Consider the following 16,044-nt stretch of genomic DNA (forward strand, 5'->3'; position numbering starts at 1 on the left):
ACCAAACAGAATATAAGAACACTAAATTCCGTGTCTCTGTCTTTTATGTTTTGTTCTTAATGTCTTATCTTGTCTTATTTTCAGAAACAAATGCAGCCTTAATAACGATAAAAAAATGAACTAAAGAAAAAGGAGGAAGGTGATGTTGAAAAAGTTGATGAAAAGAAGAAAAAGGACTCCAAAAAGATGAAGAAGATCAAAGAGATTTCTCATGCAACAAATAAACAAAAAATGAATAGGAGAAAAAAAGACAAAGAACAGAAGAGAAGAGATGAAAATTGGGGACGAAGGAGGGTTAGGATTTTATAATTCAACATGAACTAATTTAGATATTAAAAAATAAATTTGAAACCAATTTGAACATATTAGCATACAACTAGAATGCCAAGTTGGTACTTAATAGTACATATTGTTAGGATTTGGTTGAATTAGTCTCACATTGCTTAAGATAGCAAATGGAGTGGGTGGCTTAGGCTATAAATATGAGGCTAATTTTTTCATTTGTTTTTGCACCGGTCAGAAACACTTTAAGCTTGTATCTGATTTTTCTTTTCCTCTGTACTCTTTATTAGAGAGTGTTGTGAGGTGTAGTTAGATATTTGCTTTGAGAGAGTGTGGATGTACTGGGGTGCCGGTGTTAGAGAGAAAGAAGTCTATGTGTTGTAACAATTTTCACATAGTGATATTCTCTAGTTGTCATTTGACAACGGCCGTGGTTTTTTCTCCGGTAATTGGAGTTTCCACGTTAAATTCTTTTGTTGTGATTGTGTCTATTTTATTTCTTTGTCAAAGGTGTTTTCTCAAGGGGGAATGGTGTATTATTCCCAACAAGTGGTATCAGAGTTTCGGTTCGGTGGGATTTATTCTTAGTATGCTCTGTGGTTGCAACTTAGTCTGACCTTCCACATCAGAAAAGAATTTTGTCCTGTGGCTTGAGGTTGATCTTTGGTTGCTGTTGTTGTTGCTGGAAGGCAGTATGACACTATGAGAGTGCAGTTTGGAAAGGTTCTGGCTAAGGAAAGACTTGGTATTTAAGTGTGTCCATTGTGACCCACCTCTCTTTCCTGGGGACCCTTCCTAGTGCACGGTTGAGTTATACTATTCCAGTATACGGTTGCAACAATGTCAGGATATTCAAGTGCTGTGAAGTTTGAAATAGAGAAATTTGATGGAAGAATCAATTTTGGCTTGTGGCAAATACAAGTCAAGGATGTGTTGATACAATCAGGTTTGCACAAGGCGTTGAAGGAGAAGATCTCTGGTTGCTCTCTCTATGAGAGAAGATGATGTTCTCTAGAAGACAAGAAGTATCCTCATGGTATTACCACACTGCCATGGATAAGGATAAGTTGTGGCAATCGGGTCCACAATTGCACACAGGCATTGGTTGGCGTTAAGATGCAAGGTGTGTGGCGGAGTTAGGTCGATGGCTGAAGAACTTCCAGGAAAAGCCAATTTGGAAGTTGCACCATGAATTTTCAGCAAGGTTTCGATCTGTACCAAGGCGAAATGCTTGGAGTGGTCTAATTCCAAGTGAGTATACTTTCATGGTGGAGTATGATAGTTCTCTGAACTATGATTGTCGGTATAGACAATGGCAACAAAGAATTGTCGGTGTTGACAATGGAAGCTGAAGATGTGTGACTATTTCAATCAAGGTGGAGATTATTAGGATTTGGTTGAATTAGTCCCACATTGCTTAGGATAGCAAATGGAGTGGGTGGCCTAGGCTATAAATATGAGGCTAATTTTTCCATTTGTTTTTGCACCAGTCAGAAACACTTTAAGCTTGTATCTGATTTTTCTTTTCCTCTGTACTCTTTATTAGAGGGTGTTGTGAGGTGTAGTTAAATATTTGCTTTGAGAGAGTGTGGGTGTACTGGGGTGCCGGTGTTAGAGAGAAAGAAGTCTATGTGTTGTAACAATTTTTACATAGTGATATTATCTGGTTGTCATTTGACAACGGCCGTGGTTTTTTCTCTGGTAATTGGAGTTTCCACGTTAAATTCTTGTGTTGTGATTGTGTCTATTTTATTTCTCTGTCAAAGGTGTTTTTTCAAGGGGGAATGGTGTATTATTCCCAACACATATGAGTCTCATTAAAACAGCAGTTCACTCAGAAACGAACATAAAATTCTTAATTTAAAGAACGTAGTTAGTCATTTACAAAAATAAAAAATTTAATTGATGTACGATTTGAATTTTGAGACGAAATTAAATATTTACTCAAAATTTTATTTTATAATCTTATATATTTTTATGTTTATTGTTTCTATCAATTTTCTGTATATAATAGTACCTATTATAATTATATATTATATTTGTTCTTTTATATATATATATATATACCAAGTAGGTGAGGCGGATACACTACGATTCCAACTCTCACACTAGATCGAGTAATTATGCGTTTCTAAATAGCGATGAAGTTGGTCGATACATACAGATTTAAGTGGTGTTATCAATCCTTTTTATAGTTTTAATTCAATAAGATTTAAAATAAAAAAAAAATTATACCATCATTCCATTCGATTCTAACTCCAATCATAAATTGAAAATTCTTTTTTACATGGTAACAAATTACAATTAAATTGATATTTTTTTAATTTTAAACATTATGTTTGTTCAAAAAATATTTTAAAATATTACATATAATTAATAATTTATTAGAATCAACCTCTTCTAAAATAAAAAACTTAATAACATAAGAACCTCCTTAAATAAAAATACTAGGACTCTCATACATAATAGAAATTACAAATATAATAATAATTAATTCTTTATTTTATTACTTTATAATTTTGTTCACTTTAAAAAAATTTCTTATAGATATAAATATTTATATTTATAAATATAAAAATAATATATTTAATAAGAGTAAATTATTTATCTTTTTTTCATTAGTGATTTATTTTCACAATCAAGCCAAGTCCTCCAAATAAAAGCTAAAAATTAATATTTAGAATTTATATTTTATATAGTAAAAGTTTAATGAAAAAATTAGTGTCAAGAATCATTAAGAGACTTTAATTAACGAAAAAGATTAATTATATTAAAATTATTAAAAAGGACCAAATAAAAATTATATTAAGAAAGAACCAATAAATAAAATTTGAAATGACAAAATTATCTTATTATTCTCTTCTCATCTTCATGTCTTTGCTTTGTGCTTTTTCCTCTTCTATCATCTCTATTGCCGATGTGTTTTCTCTTTCTTTTTCTCGACATTTCTTATTCTTCGTTTTTGTCAGCTTTATCTTCTTATATACAAATACCGTAGGTGAATTACATACGGATTTATTAGGTGGTGTTATCAATCCTATCTATGGTTTTAATTCGATAAAATTTAAAATAATAAAAAATTTTCTGTACCACCATTCCATTTGATTCTGACTTCAATCATAAATTAAAAATTCTTTTTTACATGGTAATAAATTACAATTAAATTGATATTTTTTAATTTAAACAGTAAATTTGTTTAAAAAAATATTTTAAAATATTACATATGATTAATAATGTAAAATAAGCTCTTCTAAAAATAAAAAAGTTAATAACATCCTTAAATAAAAATACTAAGACTCTCATACATGTTAAAAATTATAAATATAATGATAATTAATTCCTTATTTTATTACTTTATAATTCTTTTTACTTTAAACAATTTTTTATAAATATAAATATTTGTATTTATAAAAATAATATATTTTATAAGAGTAAATTATTTATCTTTTTTTCATTAGCGACTTATTTCACAATCAAGCTAAGTCTTCCATATGATAAAAAATAAAAAATAAAAATTAATATTTAGAATTTATGTTTTATATAGAAAACGTTTAATGGAAAAATTAGTGCCAAGGATCAGTAAGAGATTTTAATTAATAAAAAAGATCAATTATATTAAAATTATTAAGAAGGACCAAATAAAAATTATATTAAGGAAGAATCAATAAATAAAATTTGAAATGACAAAATTATCTTATTATTCTCTTTTCATCTTCCTGTCTTTGCTTCGTGCTTTTTCTTCCTCTATCATCTCTATTGTCGATGTGCTTTCTCTTTCTCTTCCTCAGCATTCCTTTTTTTTCGTTTTTGTCGGCTTCATCTTCTTGTGTACATGTTGAGTATGTTATCCATTTGTCTTAGTTACAAATTGAAACAAGCACTTGATTCGAAGCCAAATCAAAATTCAACTAGTGTTGCAAAAGGTCTTTATGTCTTGTGTTATGTTAGGAGAATTTAAAATTTTTAATCTCATGTTCTGTATTTTTTTTTATTGATAATCTCTTACCCAAATTGAAAAATATTGTCTTACTCATGAAGTTTGCATAATTTTGTATTTTGTTTGATATGTATAGTGGATTGTAACTATAACATTCTTACTATCAAAGTGGCGCAGTCGAAAGCGTGACATTCTAATAGTGAGGGTGTTACAATTTACCTATGCAGTTGGGGTAGTCTGTGAAATGTTTATCTCATTTGGCTTTACATGAGACCTCTTTGGCATTTTTTTTTTGTTTTTCCTAGCCTTGTTCTATATCACAAAAAGATTTATTACAGCCACATATGTTTACGAAGAATAACTCATTGTGAATACACAAATACATAACCCAAAATCTACACAACTAACAATATATTGGTCTAAAACAAAACAAAAAAAAAAAAAACTTACAAGATGGTCCATGTTAATAGGTTCAGGTTCTTCAACAGGTATGTTATTGGCACCATCACCAATACCAGCCACATTTTCTATAGGGGAAGGTGCATAAGCTACATTTTCAGTCATCACAATCAAAACTTTGCTAGCAGCTTTTGCCTTTTTCTTTTTTGGTTGTCAGTCGGGTTTAGCTGGTGCTCCTTTGCATGTTTTATAGTAATGCCCCTTCTTCCTGCATTTGCTACATATTACCTGAAAAGTTCTTCTCACCATGTCGCCACTCACTGGGGGAGGGGGAGGGTGCACTGGATTCAGTCCGACGTTTCTTTGGATGACCAGCTGGTCTTACTATCCTAGGAGGTTGTGGTTTTGGATGGCCTGTCTTCTCCCAAAATTCTTCGCTGTTAACTTGATTTACACACAAGTCATATGTTTTTCTCACAGCATCCATGGTGAGATAAAAGCTACAAAGTCTTTGACATCCTTGATCCTCAGTCTAGAGATAGCAGCAACTACATGAACACATGGCATCCCTAGACAACAACAACAAAAGCACGAATATGATGTGCCAAAAATAGTGGAAATAATAAGCCAAGAAATAACAATTAATGTTTACCTGTCAACTACCATGCATTGCAAGTGCATGTATGTTGTTGAATATTGACTCCCAATTTGTGTTTTTCCCTAGTAACTTCAAACAGAATCTGATGTCAGGGCATCTTGGCTAGTTTTACAAGCCATTTTGAGTATGTTTTAGGTTAGTTTTATGCATTTTCTTAGGCAATAAGCAAGCATTTGGATGAGTTATGCATTCATGTCTTGATTCAATCAAATATTTTGAATTTTAAACAATTTCATGAGAATAATGCAAGGATTAATTGATGCAATGAATGATACATTATCTTATGATTGGAGCAAGGCTTTGATGCAATTGTTTGATTGATTTCAGATAAGAAGGAAGCAGGAGAAGAGCCACGTTAGTGGCCAAATTAGTGCCACTAACGTGGGCACTAACGTGGACAAGGCAAGGAGAAGGACCGTTAGTAGTAATGTTAGTGCCACTAACGTCATCAAAGGGTATGCTCAAAAGAGGAAAGCCACATTAGTGCCACTAACGTGGGAAAAAGAAGGAGAAGGACTGTTAGTGGCAACATTAGTGCCACTAACGTAAGCGAAGATGTGCTCAAGGGAAGAATAAGCCACGTTAGTGGCCAAGTTAGTGCCACTAACGTGGCCATTAATGTGGGAAGCTCAAGGAAGTGGCGTTAGTGGTGGCATTGATACCATTAACGTCATCGAACGATGAAGCAAAGGCAAGGATTGAGTGGCGTTAGTGGCCACATTAGTGCCACTAACGCCACCATTAACATGGGCTTAGGCAAGGTGTGGCGTTAGTGACCACGTTAGTGCCACTAACGCCAGGAGTAACGTGGATTCAAGGGGTTTTAGGACGTTAGTGACCACGTTGGTGTCACTAACGTCTTCGAGCCAGGAAATTACACATAACATTACTCACACTAATGGCCTAACTAACGTGACTACTGCCTCAACTGAACTCTTCCAGCAAGCTGAGCAAAGCCCAATGAGTTTGTTAACTGCTTCAACTAAGGACAAGGGCCCACATCCAGAGACTTCAAGACTCAACTAAGGATAAGAGAAATGGTATATATAGGAGTAGTTTTGAACTAGAGAGGAATTGGAACCTGGAGGGGATCCAGATTTGTAAACACTCATAATTTACTCTTCTTTATAATTAGTTGCTTTCCCATGCATTTTACATTTCAATTTCCATTTCCCAGAGCCATGATCAACTAAACCCCACTTCATTGGAGGAGGGAGCTCTGTTGTAATTCAATGGATCAATAATAGTTCTTATTGTTCTTTTTCTATTCATTCTCTTTGATTTGCTTGAAAACTTTTGATCTTCATCCAATTGAGCAATTGTCTCGGAAGAGAAATTGTTCATACTTGGATTTCCTCAAAACCTTGGAAGAGGAATGAGGAAATCATGCTAGAAACGCTTTCTCATGTTGGACTAGATTGGGGGTTGGACGGATATAGTGACATATAATCCTCCCGATGCTTTGATCTAGAAAAACATGTGGTATAATCAGTGATCGTACTTCATCTCTTCCCATGAGCAATTAGATCAAGGAATTGGGCAATTGTTCAAACTTAGAGAAATTGAATTGCCAAGGAATTGAGATTTAATCACCTAAGATTACCAAGAGATCAATGAGTTTAATGGATTAAGGAAGAGATGAGAATGAACTTGATTTGGAGAATGCAACATCTCCTGAACCCAATGAACTTCCCTATTCTTATTTTCCCATTCTCTATATTTTGCTTACTTTAATGTTCATCACCCCCATTCCCATCTAATTTCCTGCAATTTACTTTCTGTAATTTACTTTCTGCAATTTACATTCAACTATTTACCTTTTCGTCATTTACAATTCTTGCTATTTACGTTTCCTGAAATTTAAAATTTTGCAAATCTCAATTCAATTCTGTTTAGTTCAACTAGACCATTCCTCTAATTAAAGTTGCTCAACCAATCAATCCCTGTGGGATTCGACCTCACTCTACTGTGAGTTTTTACTTGACAACAAATTCGGTATACTTGCCGAAGGAAATTTGTTGAGATACAAATTTTCCGTATCAATTTTATGGCGCCGTTGCCGGGGATTGATTTTGCATTGACAATGATTAAATCAGAGGATAACTAGATTGAACATCTTTCTTTTCTTTTGTTGTTTAGTTTAATTTCAGTTTGATTACTTTCATTTTAGCAATTTCAATTACTTTTCATTGTTTATTTACATACTTGCACACTAATCCACTAAATGTTTGACAAATTGCACCAATCACTCTAACCACAATTCTTAACAGAGTGATTCCTCCACTTGCTTTCTTTTGTTTTTGGCTGTGTGTATGACAGGTAGAAGAAGGGGAGCTACAACCTCTTTTGAATCTGAACCTGAGAGGACATTTCTTAGACTAAGGAGGGAAGCAAGAGGAAAGAAGGTTATTGGTGAAGAAGAAGAGGAGGAGGATCTGGATATAGATATAGCTGATGATATGAACAACCATCATGGAGAAGGTATGGGAAATCATGTTGGAGAGGGTGCTGGCAATCATGTTGTGTAGGAGAGAAGAGTTTTAGGCTCTTTCATCAACCCAAACCCAGGAAATTGTGGAAGTAGCATTCTAAAACCAACCATTCACGCCAACAACTTTGACACCTATAGATTGCTCTTGTTCCCCTTTTCTCTTAGGGACAAAGCATCTAAGTGGCTTGAATCCTTTCCTAAAGAGAGTCTGACCACCTGGGAGGATGTTGTCAATAAGTTTCTAACAAAGTTTTACCCTCTACAGAGGATAATCAAGCTGAGAACGGAGGTGCAAACCTTCAGATAGCTAGATGGAGAAACCTTATATGAAGCCTGGGAAAGATATAAGGAGCTAACAAGAAGATGCTCCCCTAATATGTTCAACGAATTGGTACAGCTGCACATTTTCTATGAAGGTCTTTCTAGAGAAGCAAAGAAGGCCCTGGACCATTCTTTAGGAGGCTCTCTCAATGCCAAAAAGACCATAGAAGAGGCCATAGATATCATTGAAACAGTGGCTAATAATGAGTACTTCTATGCCTCAGATAGGAGCACCAACAGAGGAGTGATGGAGCTGAGTCATATGGATACATCGCTAGCTCAGAACAAGTTGATTACCAAACAATTGGCAGATCTCACCAAGCAGATGGAGAAAAATCAGGTTGCAGCAGTCAATAATCAACCACCAGCTCAAGAGGGGGTGAACACAGAGGAAGGATGTGATTGGGAACAGGCCAATTATGTTAAAAACTCATCAAGACAATCCTATGATCCACACTCCAAAACATACAATCCTGGTTGGAAGAACCACCCAAACTTTGGGTGGGGAAGCCAGCAAAACCAAACCCAAGACCATAGGCCTCAAAACTCCAATCATTACAACAATTCCACTTATCAACACCCCAACCAAAGACCATATCAAGCCCCACATAACACTTCCTTCCAACCTCCATATCAAACACAAAATAGCCATCCTCAACCTCCACTTCCCAACCTACCATCACATTCATCATCTGAGGATAGAATCTCCTGGATTGAGGCTTTGCTTGAAGAACTTTGCAAGGAGTCTAGGGACATGAGAAATTTCAAGGAGGAAGTGAGATCCAATATGCAAAACCAGAGGGCTGCCATTAAGAAGTGGTGCGCAGAAATCGTGACGGTTCATTCCTTGGTAACGGCGCTAAAAACTTAATACGCACGTTCATAATCTTAGTTCTTTGTCACAACTTCGCACAACTAACCAGCAAGTGTACTGGGTCGTCCAAGTAATAAACCTTACGTGAGTAAGGGTCGATCCCACGGAGATTGTCGGCTTGAAGCAAGCTATGGTCATCTTGCAAATCTCAGTCAGGCAAATTCATATGGTTATGGATATTTGATAATTAAAATATAAATAAAACATAAATTAAAGATAGAGATACTTATGTAAATCATTGGTGAGAGTTTCAGATAAGCGTATGAAGATGCTTGTTCCTCCTGAACCTCTGCTTTCCTATTGTCTTCATCCAATCATTCATACTCCTTTCTATGGCAAGATGTATGTTAGGCGTCACCGTTGTCAATGGCTACATCCTGTCCTCTCAGTGAAAATGGTCCAATGTGCTGTCACTACATGAATAATCATCTGTCGGTTCTCGATCATACTGGAATAGGATCCATTGATCCTTTTTGCGTCTGTCACTACGCCCAGCACTCGCGAGTTTGAAGCTCTTCGCAGCCATCCCTTCCCAGATCCTACTCGAAATACCACAGACAAGGTTTAGACTTTTCAGATCTCAAGAATGGCCGTCCATGGATTCTAACTTATACCACGAAGACTCTGATTAAGGAATCCCAGAGATATTCATTCAATCTAAGGTAGAACGGAAGTGGTTGTCAGGCACGTGTTCATAGGTTGGGAATGATGATGACTGTCACGATCATCACATTCATATTGAAGTGCGAATGAATATCTTAGAATCGGAATAAGCTTGAATTGAATAAAAAAACAATAGTACTTTGTATTAATTCATGAGGAACAGCAGAGCTCCACACCTTAATCTATGGTGTGTAGAAACTCTACCATTGAAAATACATAAGAACAAAGTCTAGGCATGGCCGAATGGCCAGCCCCCAAAACATGATCAAAGGATCAAAAGATAATCCAAAGATGTAAATACAATAGTAAAAAATCCTATTTATACTAACTAGTTACTAGGGTTTACAGAAATGAGTAAATGATGCAGAAATCCACTTCTGGGGCCCACTTGGTGTGTGCTTGGGCTGAGCATTGAGCTTTACACGTGTAAAGGCTTCTCTTGGAGTTGAACTCCAGTTTGTAACCTGTTTCTGGCATTTAACTCCACTTTGCAACCTGTTTCTGGCGTTTAACTCAGAATGCAACATGGAACTGGCGTTGAACGCCAGTTTGCGTCGTCTAAACTCGGGCAAAGTATGGACTATTATATATTGCTGGAAAGCCCTGGATGTCTACTTTCCAACGCAATTGAGAGCGCACCATTTGAAGTTCCATAGCTCCAGAAAATCCACTTTGAGTGCAGGAAGGTCAGAATCTAACAGCATCTGCAGTCCTTCTTCAACCTCTGAATCTGATTTTTGCTCAAGTCCCTCAATTTCAGCCAGAAAATACCTGAAATCACAAAAAAACACACAAACTCATAGTAAAGTCCAGAAATATGATTTTTATTTAAAAACTAATAAAAATATACTAAAAACTAACTAAATCATACTGAAAATTATGTAAAAACAATGCTAAAAAGTGTATAAATTATCCGCTCATCACAACACCTAACTTAAATTGTTGCTTGTCCCCAAGCAACTGAAAATCAAATAGAATAAAAAGAAGAAAATATACTATAAATTCCAAAATATCAATGAAACTTAGCTCCAATCAGATGAGCGGGACTAGTAGTTTTTTGCCTCTTGAATAGTTTTGGCATATCACTTTATCCATTGAGGTTCAGAATGATTGGCATCTTTAGGAACTCAGAATTCAGATAGTGTTATTGATTCTCCTAGTTCAGTATGTTGATTCTTGAACACAGCTACTTTATGAGTCTTGGCCGTGACCCTAAGCACTTTGTTTTCCAGTATTACCACCGGATACATAAATGCCACAGACACATAACTGGGTGAACCTTTTCAGATTGTGACTTAGCTTTGCTAAAGTCCCCAATTAGAGGTGTCCAGGGTTCTTAAGCACACTCTTTTTTTTTGCTTTGGACCTCGACTTTAACCGCTCAGTCTCAAGCTTTTGGCTTGACACCTTCACGCCACAAGCACATGGTTAGGGACAGCTTGGTTTAGCCGCTTAGGCCATGATTTTATTCCTTTAGGCCCTCCTATCCACTGATGCTCAAAGCCTTGGATCCTTTTTATTACCCTTGCCTTTTGATTTTAAGGGCTATTGGCTTTTTGCTCTTGCCTTTTGGTTTAAAGAGCTTTTAGCTTTTTCTGCTTGCTTTTTTTGTTTTTTCTATTTTTTTCGCCATTTTTCTTTTCTCTTTTTTTTTTCACAAGCTTTTGTATTCACTGCTTTTTCTTGCTTCAAGAATCATTTTTATGATTTTTTAGATTATCAAATAATATGTCTCCTTTTCATCATTCTTTCAAGAGCCAACATATTTAACATTCATAAACAACAATTTCAAAAGACATATGCACTGTTCAAGCATTCATTCAAAAAATAAAAAGTATTGTCACCACATCAAAATAACTAAACTAGTTTCAAGGATGAATTCGAAACCATGTACTTCTTGTTCTTTTGTAATTAAAGCATTTTTCATTTAAGAGAGGTGATTGATTCATAGGACATTCATAACTTTAAGACATAGATAATTAAACACTAATGATCATATAGTAAAGACACAAACATAAATAAAACATAAGGCTCAAACCGAAAAACAGTAAAATAGATAGACAAGGAGATTAAGGAGTGAGTCCACCTTAGTGAGGGTGGCGTCTTCCTCTTCTTGAAGAACCAATGGTGCTTTTGAGCTCCTCTATGTCTCTTCCTTGCCTTTGTTGCTCCTCCCTCATAGCTCTTTGATCTTCTCTTATTTCATGAAGGATGATGGAGTACTTTTGATGTTCCACCCTTAGTTGTCCCATGTTGGAACTTAATTCTCCTAGGGAGGTATTGATTTGCTCCCAATAGTTTTGTGGAGGAAAGTGCATCCCTTGAGGCATCTCAGGGATTTCATGGTGGGGAATTTCCTCATGCTCTTGTTGAGGTCCATGATCTCTTATTTGCTCCATCCTTTTCTTAGTGATGGGCTTGTCCTCTTCAATGAGGATGTCTCCCTCTATGTCAATTCCAGCCGAATTGCAGAGGTGGCATATGAGGTGAGGAAAGGCTAACCTTGCCCAAGTGGAAGACTTGTCAGCCACTTTGTAAAGTTCTTGAGGTATAATCTCATGAACTTCTACCTCCTCTCCAATCATGATACTATGAATCATGATGGCCCCGTCTATAGTAACTTCAAACCGGTTACTAGTAGGAATGATTGAGCGTTGAATGAACTCTAGCCATCCCCTAGCCACTGGTTTGAGGTCATGCCTTCTTAGTTGAACCGGCTTGCCTCTTGAATCAATTTTCCATTGAGCTCCTTCCTCACATATGTCTATGAGGACTTGGTCCAACCTTTGATCAAAGTTGACCCTTCTTGTGTAGGGGCGTGCGTTCTCTTCCATCATTGGCAAGTTGAACGCCAGCCTTACATTTTTCGGACTGAAATCTAAGTATTTCCTCCGAACCATGGTGAGCTAATGCTTTGGATTCGGTTCACACTTTGATCATGGTTCCTAGTGATCCATGCGTTTGCATAGAACTCTTGGACCATTAAGATCCCGACTTGTTGAATGGGGTAGGTGAGAACTTCCCAACCTCTTCTTTGGATCTCATGTCGGATCTCCGGATACTCATTCTTTTTGAGCTTGAAAGGAACCTCAGGGATCACTTTCTTCTTAGCCACAACTTCATAGAAGTGGTCTTGATGGACCTTTGAGATGAATCTCTCCATCTCCCATGACTCAGAGGTGGAAGCAATTGCCTTCCCTTTCCTCTTTCTAGAGGTTTCTCTGGCCTTAAGTGCCATAAATGGTTATGGAAAAATAAAAAGCTATGCTTTTACCATACCAAACTTAAAATGTTTTCTCGTCCCGGAACAAAAGAAGAAAGAAAGTAGTGGTAGAAGAAGAAGAATCAAGGATATGGAGGGAGAAGGTGTATTCGGCCAAGGGTAAGAAGAGAGGGTTGTGTTGTGTGAAAATGAAGAAGGAATGAGGGGTTTATATAGGAGTGGGGGAGGGTTTAGGGTTCGGCCATTAGGGTTGGATTTGGGAGGGAAAAGAGTTTGAATTTTGGAGGTAGGTGGGGTTTATGGGGAAGAGAGGATGGATGTGAGTGGTGAAGAGGTGATGGGAAAGAGTGATTGAGGTGATTGGTGAAGGGTATTTGGGGAAGAGAGTTATGAAAAGGTGTGAAGAAGAGAGAAGAAAATGTGGGGATCCTGTGGGGTCCACAGATCTTGAGGGAATCCTGTGGGGTCTACAGATCCTGAGGGGATCCTGTGGGGTCCACAGATCAAGTGGGGTCAAGGACTTAGCATCCCTGCTCCAATTAGGCGTGTAAAACGCCCTTCCTGTGCAATCCTGGCGTTTAACGCCAGACTGCTGCTTGTTTCTGGCGTTAAATGCCACCTTGGTGCTTGTTTCTGGCGTTAAACGCCAGACAGATGCTTGTTTCTGGCGTTTAAACGCCAGACTGCTCTCCTCTAGGGTGTGCTATTTTTAATGATATTTTTCATTCTGTTTTTTTTTTATTTTTCAGTAGTTTTTGTGACTCCACATGATCATCAACCTAAAGAAAACATAAAATAACAATAGAAAATAAATAAATATAATTAGATAACATTGGGTTGCCTCCCAATAAGCACTTCTTTAATGTCAATAGCTTGACAGTGAGCTCTCATGGAGCCTCACAGATGTTCAGAGTAAGGTTGGAACCTCCCAACACCAAACTTAGTGTTTTGACTGTGGGGGCTTTGGTTGACTCTGCAGTGAGAGAAGCTTTTCATGCTTCCTCTCCATGGTTACAGAAGGAGATCCTTGAGTTTTAAACACAAGGTTATCCTCATTCAGTTGAAGGACTAACTCTCCTCTGTCCACATCAATCACAGCTCTTGCTGTGGCTAGGAAGGGTCTTCCAAGGATGATGAATTCATCATCTTCCTTCCCAGTGTCTAGGATTATGAAATCAGCAGGGATGTAAAGGCCTTTAACCTTTACTAACACGTCCTCTACTTGTCCATAAGACTGTTTTCTTGAGTTGTCTGCCATCTCTAATGAGATTCTGGCAGCTTGCAACTCAAAGATCCCAAGTTTCTCCATTACAGAGAGTGGCATTAAGTTTATTCCTGACCCCAGGTCACACAGAGCCTTCTCAAAGGTCATGGTGTCTATGGTACATGGTATTAAGAATTTGCCAGGATCCTGTTTCTTTTGAGGTAATTTCTGCCTGTCCAATGAATTTAGTTCATTGGTGAGCAAGGAAGATTCATCTTCCCAAGTCTCATTACCAAATAATTTGGCATTCAGCTTCATGATTGCACCAAGGTACTTAGCAACTTGCTCTTCAGTAATTTCTTCATCTTCTTCAGAGGAAGAATACTCATCAGAGCTCATGAAGGGCAGAAGGAGGTTCAATGGAATCTCTATGGTCTCTAGATGAGCCTTAGATTCCTTTGGTTCCTCAAAGGGAAACTCCTTATTGGTCACTGGATGTCCCAGGAGGTCTTCCTCACTAGGATTCACGTCCTCCTCTTCCCTTGTAGGTTCGGCCATGATGGTCAAATCAATGGCCTTGCACTCTCTCTTTGGATTTTCTTCTGTATTGCTTGGGAGAGTACTAGGAGGAGTTTCAGTGACTCTTTTACTCAGCTGGCCCACTTGTGCCTCTAAATTTCTAATGGAGGATCTTGTTTCCTTCATAAAACTTACAGTGGCCTTAGATAGATCAGAGACTATATTTGCTAAGCTAGATGGATTCTGCTTAGAGTTCTCTGTCTGTTGCTGAGTGGATGATGGAAAAGGCTTGCTATTGCTAAACCTATTTCTTCCACCATTATTAAAGCCTTGTTGAGGCTTTTGTTGATCCTTCTATGAGAAATTTGGATGATTTCTCCATGAGGGATTATAGGTGTTTCCATAGGGTTCACCTATGTAATTCACCTCTGCTATTACAGGGTTCTCAGGATCATAAGCTTCTTCTTCAGAAGATGCCTCTTTAGTACTGTTGGATGATTCCTTCAATCCATTCAGACTCTGAGAGACCATATTGACTTGCTGAGTCAATAATTTATTTTGAGCCAATATGGCATTCAGAGTATCAATTTCAAGAACTCCGTTCCTCTGAGGCGTCCCATTACTCACAGGATTCCTTTCAGAAGTGTACATGAACTGGTTATTTGCAACCATGTCAATGAGTTCTTGAGCTTCTGCATGCGTTTTCTTTAGGTGAATGGATCCACCTGCAGAATGGTCCAATGACATCTTTGATAATTCAGACAGACCATCATAGAATATATCCAGGATGGTCCATTCTGAAAGCATGTCAGAAGGACACTTTTTGGTCAGTTCCTTGTATCTCTCCCAAGCTTCATAGAGGGATTCACCTTCTTTCTGTCTGAAGGTTTGAACATCCACTCTAAGCTTACTAAGCTTTTGAGGAGGAAAGAACTTGGCTAAGAAAGCCGTAACCAGCTTATCCCAAGAGTTCAGGCTATCTTTAGGTTGAGAGTCCAACCATATTCTAGCTCTGTCTCTTATAGCAAACGGAAAAAGCATAAGCCTGTAGACCTCGGGATCAACCCCATTGGTCTTAACAGTATCACAGATCTGCAAGAATTCTGTTAAGAACTGAAAGGGATCTTCGGATGGAAGTCCATAAAACTTGCAATTCTGTTGTATCAGAGAAACTAATTGAGGTTTCATCTCAAAATTGTTTACTCCAATGGCAGGGATTGAGATGCTTCTTCCATCTAGATTGGAATTAGGTGCAGTAAAGTTACCAAGCATCTTCCTTGCATTGTTATTATTTTTGGCCATGTCTCCTTCTTTTTCGAAAATTTCTGTCAGATTTTCTCCAGAGAGTTGTGCTTTAGCTTTCCTTAGCTTCCTCTTCAGAGTTCTTTCAGGTTCAGGATCAGCTTCAACAAGAATGTTCTTATCCTTGTTCCTGCTCATATGAAAAAGAAGAAAACAAAAAAGAAGAGGAAT

General features: G+C 37.1%; 1 non-coding gene across 1 annotated transcript; it reads left to right on the forward strand.

Annotated features, from left to right (window-relative positions):
• Nucleotides 1–15,372: 15,372 nt before the first annotated feature.
• On the forward strand, nt 15,373–15,480 carry LOC112781887 (small nucleolar RNA R71). The gene has a single exon (XR_003192637.1). It is a non-coding gene; the product is annotated as a small nucleolar RNA R71 (small nucleolar RNA).
• Nucleotides 15,481–16,044: the final 564 nt, after the last annotated feature.

This window comes from Arachis hypogaea, chromosome 19 (assembly GCF_003086295.3).
Source record: "Arachis hypogaea cultivar Tifrunner chromosome 19, arahy.Tifrunner.gnm2.J5K5, whole genome shotgun sequence".
Lineage (NCBI taxonomy): Eukaryota > Viridiplantae > Streptophyta > Magnoliopsida > Fabales > Fabaceae > Arachis > Arachis hypogaea.